Below are 13,109 nucleotides of genomic sequence, written 5' to 3' on the forward strand. Positions count from 1 at the left end.
ATGAACAAAATCGATATGGAAAAAAAGATGAAAGATATAACGACACACCTTAAGAACAAATATGTAGTACACCATATAATCTGACGTTGCATTGATTAAATACACAAAAGCTAAATGATTGGTCATAGGATTAACTTTACCAGAAAAGTCATTCTTATGACTTCACCATAAAATTTTCCATTTTTTTGAAAATATTGCAAAAAATTATAAGACACAATTCATAAATTTTTCACATTACCTCCTTACTAAGTGTGACGAATGGACAAATGCAATACATTAATTTATTTAAGAGGCATTTAATAAGTATTCTAAGTTTAGGAAGGGTTTTTTACAACTTCGTAAATGCTAAAAACTATTTAATTAATGTAACAAAAGCATAAGCATTATCAATTATAAATAGATAAAATCTTTGATACATGCAAAGTGGAGGAAATATGACTAATATTATCAAATTTGTTAAGGTTATGATTTACTTTCTTTCTATATTTCTTATTTCAACGTACTTTAAAGGTAAGCCGTTTTTTATTCTCTTCAAATTTTCTTCTTTACTAATTGTTGACAATATTGTGTCCCATTTTAACAACATAGTTTATTTACTTTGTTCATTACAGTGAAATTGAGTTGTTTTGAGGATTCTGATTGCCCATATGATATGTGTTATGCTGGTTTTCAACCAAAGTGTGTGAATGGTTGGTGTGACTGTTAGAGAATTCAGCCATGAATTCAATGAGTAGCAGCAACTTATGTAAATTATTTTACAGTCACATTATATCTTCACATTATAGTTTTAAACGATTTCATATACTTTTTATACCCTTATTAAAAAAATTATTATCATCTCTGAGGATCTAAATCAATTAAATGTTAATATTCTATGATTTCTACTATAACTAGATAAATACGCGTGCCATCGCACAAGATTGTTATAAATAATTGTTATTATGTTAGTTATTAGTAAATTATATAATGAATAATATATTTTATTAATTATAAAAATATGATATAAAGTTTAACTGATACAATTGAAATTAAAAGACATATGTAGTAGAAAATATATTTTTCATTGAGCTGCTAATTCTTTACTCACAAACATTTATTCCATGAGTGCTTTTATAATAAATCACAATTAATGACACACAATTCACTAATACATTATAATATTAGTAACCCATTGTCCCATAAGTCCTAGCTCAACGGGTAAAAATGCCAAAATTGTTAGTCCGGACGTCATGACCGGGGTTCGAACCCCGACACCTCCACTTTGTGTGTGTGAGTTTATGATGGTTTTGTCATCTCGTCTATCTACCAAAAAAAAAAATTAGTAACATATTTGGGTTGGCATTGTGGTATTGACTTTGGACCTGGGAGTGCTCCTCCTCAAGGTCTCAAGTTTGCTTCTCCTCGGTGCTAATTTGGATTGGCTAATTTACCTTTTTGAAAAAAAAAAAATAATTATAAAAAAAACATGAAGAATATATTCTACCTTTTTTAGAAGATATAAAATTAATTAATTTTTTTTTTTTTATAAGTCAAGAGCACAATGACATAAAAAAAGAATATAAGACATTTCAACTAAGTTGGGATGTCTTGCAGATTCCAGTCCTTGTCAGATGCTCATATATATTACTAAAAAAAATTTGGGATGGACATAAAACTAACCCAGTGAATCCACACAAAGTGTATGTCAACCCAATCAGATAATATGGAAAAATAAAACAGCACTAGTGGATGCCTAAAGTGTGGTGTATGAACCAACCGTCAACATGGAACGAATCTAAGAACCAACAACTCGTTGCAGCAACAACAAGCATAACGTCTATTTCGAGTGAAACAATCCAACTTCAAACAGGTAGAATGATGAGGATTTTGAAACCTCCCCTAAGTTATATAGTAACAAACTTCGTGAAGGTGAAAGATTCTACCACCAACACAAATACAAAACCCCACGCCAACAATCCACTATGCTGCGACAATAAGCTTCACCACCATTTCTATCCAAATCCCACAGATAGCAACTCAAAACCAATTGAAAGCCAAATCGAGGGATGGTCAATAATGGATCTGAGCACCGCAAACACGGTAACACTTGAACCCACCACCTGCAGCATCAAAGCAGATTTGTGTGAGTCTTCACTTCTAAATATGGCGAATGAATCCACCGCAAACACGGTCAAATTCACGTCCTAACAACCCCCTATTAACAACAATCACAACATACATTAATGCTCTTTCAAGCCAAACAAACCCATAACCACACACAATATCGGAGAAACCCAACAAAGCGGCAATGAGTCATGAAACAAACTGAATTAACAACAAAGTCTGCATATGGCACGGGAAGCAACTGGGACGGATATCAACAACTCCAAACCTCCGACACAGAGAGGGGGATCTGGAGAGAAACGCCACCAACCCATCGAGAAACCTGGATGCAACACCACAACACGTCCCTTTATGGACCCTAGATCGCCGTCAACACAAGGACGACCCATAACAGCCCGATTTCCACTAGAATTATTTTATTTAATCATTATTTGTGCTTATATGCACTTGTACGTGATTATATGTCTCTGTGTTTATTTAATTTGGAATTATTTTTAGTTTTTTAAGTGGGGATAATTATTTTTAGGTTTAATTGCACTTTTGGACCCTTATTTTTCCAAAAGTTGCGGTTATGGCCCCCTAACTAATTTAAATACAAAACAACCCCCTATGTTTTGATTTTTTTTGTAGTTTTGGACCCCCAGTCCATTAGTGAGGTGCCACGTGGCCCCCTAAATAATACACGTGGCACCTCACTAATGGACCGGGGGTCCAAAACTGCCAAAGAATCAAAACATAGGGGGCTGTTTTGTATTTAAATTAGTTAGGGGGCCATAACCGCAACTTTTGGAAAGATAGGGGTCCAAAAGTGCAATTAAGCCTTATTTTTATTAAGTTACTAATGAGAAAGTGGTAGTAGCATGCAGTTTTGGAACAATCGCATCGGTAGTTAACGCTCCCAAACCTCGGCACTTAAGTGTCGATGATCTGATATCAGTGCTCTACGAAAACTGCCAGCAAAATACCCAAAAATAGCACAAAAAATAAACGGGTTAAAAGCAACAATACTTGTTTTTTTTACGTCAAAAGTGTGTGTTGATACCTCCTATGACTGATGCTTCAATGATTTTGGAGCAAGATAGGATGGAAAAAAATTGGATTTGGGGGTTTAGATGTAAGAGGAATAAAAGTTGATGATGAAATAGTGAGCAGGGGGAGCAGCTGGATGTTATCAGCAGATGGAACAGCGCATCGACAGTTAACTGCCGAGGTTTTCAAAAAACCGACGGCACTTACCTGACGATGAATAGGAAACCGACGGTAGTTAAGTGTCGAGGGGCAATTTGATCTTTTAATTGTGTCTTTCAGCTAAATAACATGTGGGAACAACAATTTTTTTTCTTCTTGGTACAAATATTGTATTATAATAGGTTTTAGTGCAATTTATACTTTTCTTTTCTCCATTAATAAAAAATGAGAAATACTAGCAACACACATTTTTCAACATACTCTCTTTGATTGGTTAAAATTCACGTCCCTTGTGAACCAATCAAAAAGAGTGTGTTAGAAAGTGTGTGTTGGTAGCATCCCTCTAAAGAATAATAATTGAAATTAAAAAAAAAAAAACTTAGATACATTTTCCTCTAAACACTACTAAAAAAATGTCATTTTCGAACGGAATTTCATACGGTTTTGGGACGGAATTTATGGAAATTTCCCACGGATTTCAGACGAAAATCCGTTTTCGGACGGAATTCGGACAGATAGTGCGTTGTCCGAAAAAGCCGCGTCGCAAATCGTAATTTCGTCCCAAATTCCATCCGAAATATATTTCAGACGGATTTCGTACGGTTTTTACGTGGGATATTGGACTAAACTTCAAACGGATTTCAGACGAAATTGATTTTAATTTCCTACGATTTTCGGACGGAATTAAGTTAAAATTTCCAAAATTAAATAATTTATTTTATTTTGGGTGTTTTTAATTCAGATTTGTACAATTTTTTTTCTCTCTTGTTTTTTATTACTTTTTTAAATTATTATTCTTACAAATGAATTGATACAAGTGATTCAACTTCAATTGCTTTCTTGAACAACTAATATTATTAAAAACAAACTCAGACCACTAAGATGAGAAACACGACAAAGATGTTCAATCCTACAATAAGAAAACAGATGGAATGCCCAAACACACCACACAAAATCACATGACTAAGAAATATAAACATTGTGTCGACAAAATAGGTTATAAAAAAAAACCTGACAGAGAAAGCATAAAATAGATCTGGTGGAGAGTAAAGATAGAAAGGAAGATGAGGATGCAATGAGACTAGATCCAGTGAAGGCAAATTGCAGAGAGCGGAGGAGAGTGAAACACAGTAGAAACGAAGATGAAGATGAGATGACCCATTTTTTCAAACACTTGTTTATGGAATTTCAATTGGATAGAAAGGAAGATGATGATATGAGGAGACAAGATCTATTCTTCTTTTCTTCTTACATGCTTACAATGGCAAAAAAAAAAACAGAGAGAAAATGGCATGGAGGTAGATAGAAATGAAGGTTAGAGAGAGAGCGAATGAAGGAGGAGCACAAGATTAACACATTAGGGTTCATCTTTAACAACTACTCTATTATATAGAAATAAATTACTTTGACTGGAATTTGTTTCAATCGTTTCCCACGGATTTGGGACGGAATTCACGGAAATAAAACTAGGTTAAATATGGTCTAAAATTTGTCCCAAATTGTGTTATTTCCATCTGTGTCATGTACCTTTAACAACTACTCTATTATGTACCTTGCAAACATAAACAACTGCATTTCCATAGTTGGATTGTGTTCAAGTTCAAATCTATATCTCAACCCATTCACATCTTTGAACGTGTTTGTCGTCGTGAGGTTCTCTACTTTCCAGTTCAGCTGCGTAAGTTTCGCATTCGTCGATGTGGGTTTTACGATGCTCCATCGTTCTCACCGTTCTGACTGTACCATGAATATCGATTGTCATTTTGGTTCTTTGGTGTATAATTTCTGGTTTTGGGTTTTATTTCTCTCCATCTTGATGGGTTTTGTATTTTTTTTAGAAAGATTGAATTCTTGTTGGTGACAATAACATAAAACCCCAAACTATCCTAGCAGAGCATCACTAGACAAGACTTTAAAAGAAAGTGATAAAAGACGAGTATGCTCCAAAGCCTTCATCGTAAAACTCACAACATCTATGCTTCATCAACCAGTAAGTCGACCCTCAATAGGCATAGGTGGCAATCCAAAATAAGAGGGTGAGAATAATTCAACACAAGGATAAAACCAACACATGTATACCTTCAGTATAAACAACAACATCATATATACATATTCATTGTAACGCCCTAGTCGTTGTTTTATTTATTTTGGAATTTTCTAGAGTCTTTAATGTGATTTTAAATAATATTTGTGATTTATGTGGTGTGTATTATTTTAGTATATGGTTTATTTTAATATTAATTAAAATAAGGTGAGAATTATTATTATTTGGAGTTTTGGGGTTATATTTTAATTAGTCTAATTAAGTGGGAGTTAAGAGAATTAATTGGGGAGTTAAGAAAAGGGGAGAAGTCAGAGAAACAGTTTTCACGTACAATCAAGTTTTGGGAGAAAAACTAGAGAAAGCCAAGAGGAGAACCAAGAAGGGAGATTTTGATCTTGAGAGCTTTTCTTTTTGCAAAATTAAGGTAAGGGTGAGGTTTACTTTCAATAGTATGGATTATAATTCTGATTTTGGTTTAACCTAGTTCTGGTAGAAATTGGGAATTTGGGTCTAGGTTTTGATTCTTCGAATTTTGGACGGAATGAGTGTAGGAACCATTGTTTTAGTGTTAGAAATATGTTCGATTTTAGGATTGCATAACATTACTGTAAACCGTTTTGGGGTTGGAATTGGGAAAAATGGGGTCTTTTGGTGAAGAAACTGCAATTCACGATTCTGAAACTGTTATGCTCCGCCTGGCGGAATAGTATTTTCGCCTGGCGAAATGTCGCCTTTCACTCGCCATTGGTTCGCCCTGGCGAAGCTGCCCTGTAGGAATTCCAGAGAACACTGACTTAGTTCGCCATTCCTTCGCCTTTTGTTCGCCCTGGCGAAAGTGCCTAGTAGCCATTCGCCTTTTGCTCGCCATGGCGAGAAGCCAATTTTTGTTGATATCGCCTGGCGAGTTTAGTAGTTCGCCTAGCGAAAGTGCCAAGAACTGAATCATATTTGGAGTTTTGTATACCCAATTGTACGCATTGTTTGGTTGATTCTTTCGACTGTACTAATGATTATATATGATTATATTATTTACCAAGAGCATGAATAATCGTTGATTGTTGATTTATGTATAATTACACTTAAATAAATTATACAAATTGTTGGATTGATTATAATGATCTGTTGTTGACTTAGATGTATGCTTTTATTTAATTAAGTCATACATGTTGTTGCATTATGGAGTTGTAAGTCATATATACATATATGCATTTGTTGAGGTTGTATGTAGATATACACAAGTGGAGTCAGTTGCATAAGCATAAAAGCGGGAGGGCTCTGGCCCTGGAACGCCTTGTCGTTCAAAGCGGTGAGGACTCATGTCCTAGAACACTTTGTTGTTCACAGCGGTGAGGACTTATGTCCGGAATGAATGCTTTAACCATTCAATAGCGGTGAGGACTTATGTCCTGAATGAATGCTTTAACCATTCAATTAGCGGTGAGGGCTCTGGCCCTGAATATGGTACCACATGCATGTGCATTGTAGAGGAGTCTTAGTGGAGTTGTTGAGTGTTGCATGAGTCATGTTGTTGGTTATAATTCCATTTATTGTTGATGTTGATAATGGTGATATATTTATATATTGATGAATTATTATTATGTTAGGGTGTTAGATTCAATTGATGAATTTATTATCTATATTTATTGTTGTGAATCTCACCCCTTCTGCTTGAAAATGTTGCCCTTCCTATGGGTAACTTGCAGGTGATCCTGAGTAGTAGGTGGTGACTCAAGTGTCTAGGGCTCTGATACGTACGGGATGGGATTTCTTATTGTTTTTCATTCCTATGTATCAATTTTTGGAAACTTGTGGATGTAGCCCTTTATTGGTTGTTAAATTTATCTTGATGAGGCTTTTATGCCAAGATTATTTTATGGAGATTTAAACAGTTGTTGTTGTTGCTTTTAATTCAAATATTCCGCTGCAAATTATTGAAGTTTATGAAAGATTTTTAATTATATAGTTTTATATTCTATTTAAGAAAAATTGAACCTGTAGTGTGACATGCCCGTTTGGGATTTACTCTGATGTATGTTAATTATTATTTAATTATTTTGGGTAACGGGGTGTTACATTCATCATAGGTATAAATATTTACATGTATTCTGTTCTAACTATTTAAATAGATGCAATGAATCTCAAATCATCATTTCAAGAGTACAAACAAAAAAATCATCATCGTTAGAGAAATTACCCAATTGAATGCACAACATTCACACATATTTGAAGGTGAGAAAAACACAAGAAGGGGGGTTGAATTGTGTTAGTTTTTTCTTCTTTTTAAAACTAAGTCTAATGTTCATAGTCTGATAGAGTTCAGAGTCTGGAACAGGGTTCAAAGTCTTATGCAGCGGATAAATTAAAAGAGAGAGAGAGAGAGAGAGAGAGAGAGAGAAGAAAAAGACACAAAACAATTATACAGGTTCCTTCCACAATCCAAAAGTAGTCATATCCCCCTTGCACTTCCAAGGAGAGTTCGCCAAAATCAATATCTGATTACAAATGCTCAAGCACAAAAGGAAGAGACTTCAAACTACTTAAGCCCAAAAGCAAGAGGTTTCCTATGCTCAAGTGTAACACCCACTTTTAATTAATTAGTTATTTAATTGAGTCTAGACGAGTTATATTATATTTATATAATATATTTGTGATTTATGATGATTTAGATGATTTATGTGATGTGACGATTTTTATGAGGAGATGAGACTTATTTTGTTGTTTAATAAAATAAGATTTGAAACTAAAATAAAATATTTAGTTAGGGGCTGTTTTGAGATTTTAGAGAATTTTGGGGGAGAAAGAGAGATAAGATAAGATATTTGGAGGAGATATAAAAAGGAAAGACCTAGGTTTTTAGAAACACTTTGTACGTACGACTGTTTTTGGAGAAAAGGGAGAAAAAGCCAAGAGAAGAGCAAGAGAGACCTAGGGCTGCGATTTCTTCAAATTAAGGTAAGGGTGAGACTAACTCTGCAATTTTATTAATCATGTAATCCATCTAGTTGTAATTAGCAAGAAATGGGATTGAATTGGAGAAGTCGAGAATTAGGTCAAATTGTTTGAATTGATGATTAAACGGTGAAAATTGGTTAAATTAATGTAGAAACTGTCCTTTGACCTTAGATTATGATTAGGATGAATTCTGGAATTGAAATTAGGCTTAAAACCTTGTGAGTTGTTGAATTTTCGTGAAAAACTACATTCTGCCCGAGCCTGTATTCATCGCTCGCCCTCGCGAACGATGATCCTCGCCTCGCGAGTGATGAAGTTCATCGCTCGCCACGCGAGCCATTTTCCCTTGCCTCGCGAGTTGCACGTCGCAGCTCGCCACAGCGAACAATGTTACTCGCCATAGCGAGCATGACCAGAAAGCATGTCTAATTCTATACTTTTGACTTTTGAGTTGAACCTTAGATGTTTTTGAGTGCCTAAAGATGTTTATTAAAGATTAGATGATAACTTAGAACGAGATTGAACCTGGTTTAGCTTAGAACAGCTTTAGTTGGGAATCTGGCTTGTACTCGCCATGGCGAGCAGATGCTCTCGCCTCGCGAGCACTTCCAGAACTAAGTGCAAGTTAGGATATTGCGATCTGTGTCGCATAATTTGATTAGAGATGGACCCCTGGGTAGTAATGTGACCTATATAAGAAGTTAACTGCAATTTGTGAAGCTGTTATGAAATGTTAATGTTGAATATGATGTGATATAATGTTATGTGCCTTACTTAAGATATTATTGAATGATTAAGATGTTGTTGAAATGAAATTGATATTATGAAGTCATGATGTTGTTGTGATCTGCCTATGCTGCTATTGTTATTTAACTAAGTTGCATGAGTCAATATAAGATGAATAAGATGATGTTGAATCTCCAAATTATTGGATACATAAGAGATGATGATTAAGATGTTTTAAGAGACCGAGTCCATGCATTAGCATACATATGTTGGGGGCTCATGCCCTGGAGCTTAGTACTCAACACGATGGAGCTTTAGCTCAAATTAGCGATGGGGGCTTATGCCCTGGAAGTATATTAATACTCAATAACGATAGGGGCTCATGCCTTGTATTGGTACCACATGCATATAAGAGGTCTAAGTTGCATTGTCGCATAGTCGAGTCAAATAATGAAAGATGTTAAGATGTTATGTGAATTACGATGCTTTAATGAAGTGATTACTTGATATATTATTATCTATGATGCTATGATGTTTAAGATGCTTATGTTGAAGATGTTTATGTTGTTAATTACGATTGTTGAATTATATTGATTAATATTATTATTTTGTGAAATCTCACCCCTTCTGCTTGAAAATGTTGCTATTCGTATGAGTAACTTGCAGGTAATCAAGAGTAGGTTGCTGTTGTGCTGTCGTGAGTGGCCTTTCCTCACTGAGTCTTAGGTTGGTCTGACACGTAACGGGAGGGGATATTTAGTGGCTATTTCTCTTTCCTTTACGTATATGATATGTTTTCATGTGTTTAACTGAATTTTTGAGATGACTTTTATGAGGCCTGCGTGCCAAGACTTTATTAATGATGATGAACTTATCCACTGCGAGTTTTGAAATAACTATGTTGGAAGATAATTTGTTAATTATCTGTTTTATGATTTTTAGAAGTGTAGCATTCCGTTATTTGATGTTTTACTCTGATAATATGTTGAAATTTTTATATTGGGAAAATGGGGTGTTACATCAAGCACATACGCAAGAGACTTCCTATGCTGAACCTCAAATTCTCATCATTTTCTAGATCTCCTGCCTCTGTCAAATATCGTGTGATATTTTCGACAGTGGACTCACTGTTATCTCTAGTAAATTTGGTGAGCTTAGGAATTTTCTAACCCCTAGGAAACTCAGACTATAATACCAATTCCGACAAAGGAGAAACAAAGTTTGGCCTATGTAGGCCAATATTTAAACCATTTTGTGCCATTATATTTTCGCCCAAATTGGACATTCCAAAAAACTTCATCGGCATTATTATATTTATCTACCAAGACCACCTCACGCTAACCTTCAATCACTGGTTCGACCGGTTGGGGTTGAGGCATAGGTTGTGGCCTCTGGACCATTGGTTCGATCAACCGCAACCGTTGCTAGTTTTGAATTTGTGTAACCAGTTCGTAAACAGGTTTTGGAGGTCCAAAGAAATCTACTATCCTCCCCATTTGTGTGGTTAAGGCTTGGTAACTCCGGTTTGTGTCCCTTATCAAAGGTAACTCCGGTTTGTGTCCCTTATCAAAGGATTAAACACGGTACCAATTTTTTTTGTAAACAAATTAACCATTTCGTAATTACTCTCATCCATTTGTTGCCTTAAAAAATTAATCGAATCTGTTGTTACGGGTGGTAGAGTATTTCAACCAAAAATGCTAGAAATTGAGGGACTATGTATGGTGTGCATTGTGAACGAATTTGCTTGATCTACAAATGTGGACACACTATTATGTAAATTTGACATCATCAAAGTTGGCATACCATACGGTTTTTCCCTTGGAAGGTTATGCATATTTATGTTTCGATCATCAAGCCTGGGTTTGACTAAAGGAGAACTTGGAATGCTGGTAGTTTAAGGAACACCATCAGTGAATGGGGGTACAACGGTTTCCATTTCTGGTCTTGTCACTAGAGAGGATGTTCAAACGGGTGATGGAGCGGTTACTCCAAATTCTATCAAAACTGGAATAGCCATGGTTTCCACCACAGGGGTAGACACGTTTAAATCTCCCAAATGAGAAGTCGCTTGTAAAAATTGTGTTTGTTAAGATGATTGTGAAGAGGATTACCACTTCTCAAATGCTTACACAAACAACTTGGTGTTTTTAGAAATAAAGTTACTCGGAAATAGTAATGAAATCCTAAAAACAGATCTCATAAGGAGATGGATTTTGAAAAACAGTTTTTATGAAAAAGTTTTTGAAAATCAATTGCACAAACAGGGTCCCACTGGGCGTACCAATTTGTTTACCTGTGTTTTCGGCAAACTACGGGCTAGTTCTGATTATTACAAGTGAGACCGAATTAGAAATCTTAGGACATATTGTGCAAAGGTTTTGACCGAAAACGGTTTGAAAAATGCCACAAGATGCACTCAGGTTACATAGAGAGCAGGACGGATTTTGAAATAAAAAGGCATTGTCTCTCTATAGGTTTGAGATTTCAAGTAAAAGCAAGATAAAATTAAAGGAAAAGGTAAAAGTTTAAATGCATAAACTTAAAAGGAATGTAAAATGCATTGTATTAAAAATAAAGTGGTCTACAAATCAGTTTACAAACATTCTATGAAGGTGAGAAAAACACAAGAGGGGGGGGGGGGGGGGGGTTGAATTGTGTTGGCTTTTTCTTCTAAGCTGAAAACACTGATTATAAGCAGATAGAGTTCTACTTCTAAAGTGATGTTCAGAACTAGTTGCAGCGGATAAAACAGAGAAAGAGAGAGAAGAAAAACACAAGCAATTTATACAGGTTCCTTCCACAAACCGGAAGTCAGCCCTGTCCCCCTTGCACTTCCAAGGAGGGTTCACTATGTAATATCTGATTACAAATGCTCACTACTAAACTTAGTAAGAGACTTCAAATTGCTCAAGCACAACTGCAAGAGACTTCCTATGCTCCTGAACACAATCAAGAGACTTTTATTCCTCAAGTGCAAATGCAAGATACTAATGAATTCAAACAGAACTATAAAGAATATGTTTGAGTTTGAACACTTGATATACAATCAGTGGTGTTCACAATACAAATCAGATACAGACTCTAGAATTTCTAAGATATGAGCTTTGAAAAGAAATTCTAAGTGAACATTGAATGCAGAACAATTTCAGCAGAGTTTTGGCTCAGTTAATTCTTGGTATTGTTCTTATGAAACTCTGAGTCTTCACTCCTTTATATAAAGGTGTGAAAGAGACGTTGAATTGCCAGCACATTCAAAATAGAGTCGTTTGAAGCTTTTGATCAATCACCAATGATCCTTTGCGTGATATGATTATTGTCCTAAGAAGAATCAAGTTCAAATGCATTCCCATTGAGAAGGAACATTGTTGCAGACAGAGCTATTTTTCTTGTCTTGTAGCAGAGACAAAACAGAGTAGTGGAGGTAGTGGTTGTACACTTCGTACAAACGTACTTTGTCAACTCTCTTTGAAGAATAAGCATCATATGCCTTCAAATCCTTTCAAAATAGCCATTGCTTTACCTTTCTAGTCTTCTGCAATCTTTAGACGAGTTTGAATCCATTAAATAGCTTTTGAATCTTTAAGTTGCATCTCCTGATGAACTGCAGGTTCTGATAAACTTGCTTCTGATGAATTTTCTTCTGATGACCTTGCTTCTGATGACGTCATCACTTCAGGAGCACTTTGTCTTCAGGATCGCTTTATCTTCATGAGCAATTTTCTTCAGACGCTTTAAGCTTCCCTTTTTGTTGATTTCATTACTCTTTATTGTTCTTCCAAGACCTTTTTAAGATATCAAATTTTGTCTATAGTCCTGTACACTTGAACAAATATTAGCATATCCAATTGACAATTTTTAATACTTCGTTATCATCAAAACTCTTAACGGTTAATGTTAAACACATTTTGATCCAACATTCTGTATAAATTGTTTCCTTAGACGCCGGTAGTTTGAGTGTTGTAGAATTTTATAAATGATTTGCGACCCATTTTCCGACTTGGAAACACTTATTTATACTAGAAAACCTAAATGACGAACCACTAACCCCATGATCATCACTTCGTCCATCTTGGACAACCGCTTGTCCCACGTT

The 13,109-nt window shown here is 35.3% G+C and overlaps 1 long non-coding RNA gene across 1 annotated transcript; it reads left to right on the top strand.

Annotated features, from left to right (window-relative positions):
• The first annotated feature begins 359 nt into the window (after positions 1 to 359).
• On the top strand, positions 360 to 887 carry LOC11412702 (uncharacterized). Its single transcript, XR_003009008.2, has 2 exons — positions 360 to 510; positions 612 to 887. It is a non-coding gene; the product is annotated as an uncharacterized lncRNA (long non-coding RNA).
• The last annotated feature ends 12,222 nt before the right edge of the window (positions 888 to 13,109 follow it).

The sequence above is a fragment of the Medicago truncatula genome, chromosome 2 (genome assembly GCF_003473485.1).
Source record: "Medicago truncatula cultivar Jemalong A17 chromosome 2, MtrunA17r5.0-ANR, whole genome shotgun sequence".
Taxonomy (NCBI): domain Eukaryota; kingdom Viridiplantae; phylum Streptophyta; class Magnoliopsida; order Fabales; family Fabaceae; genus Medicago; species Medicago truncatula.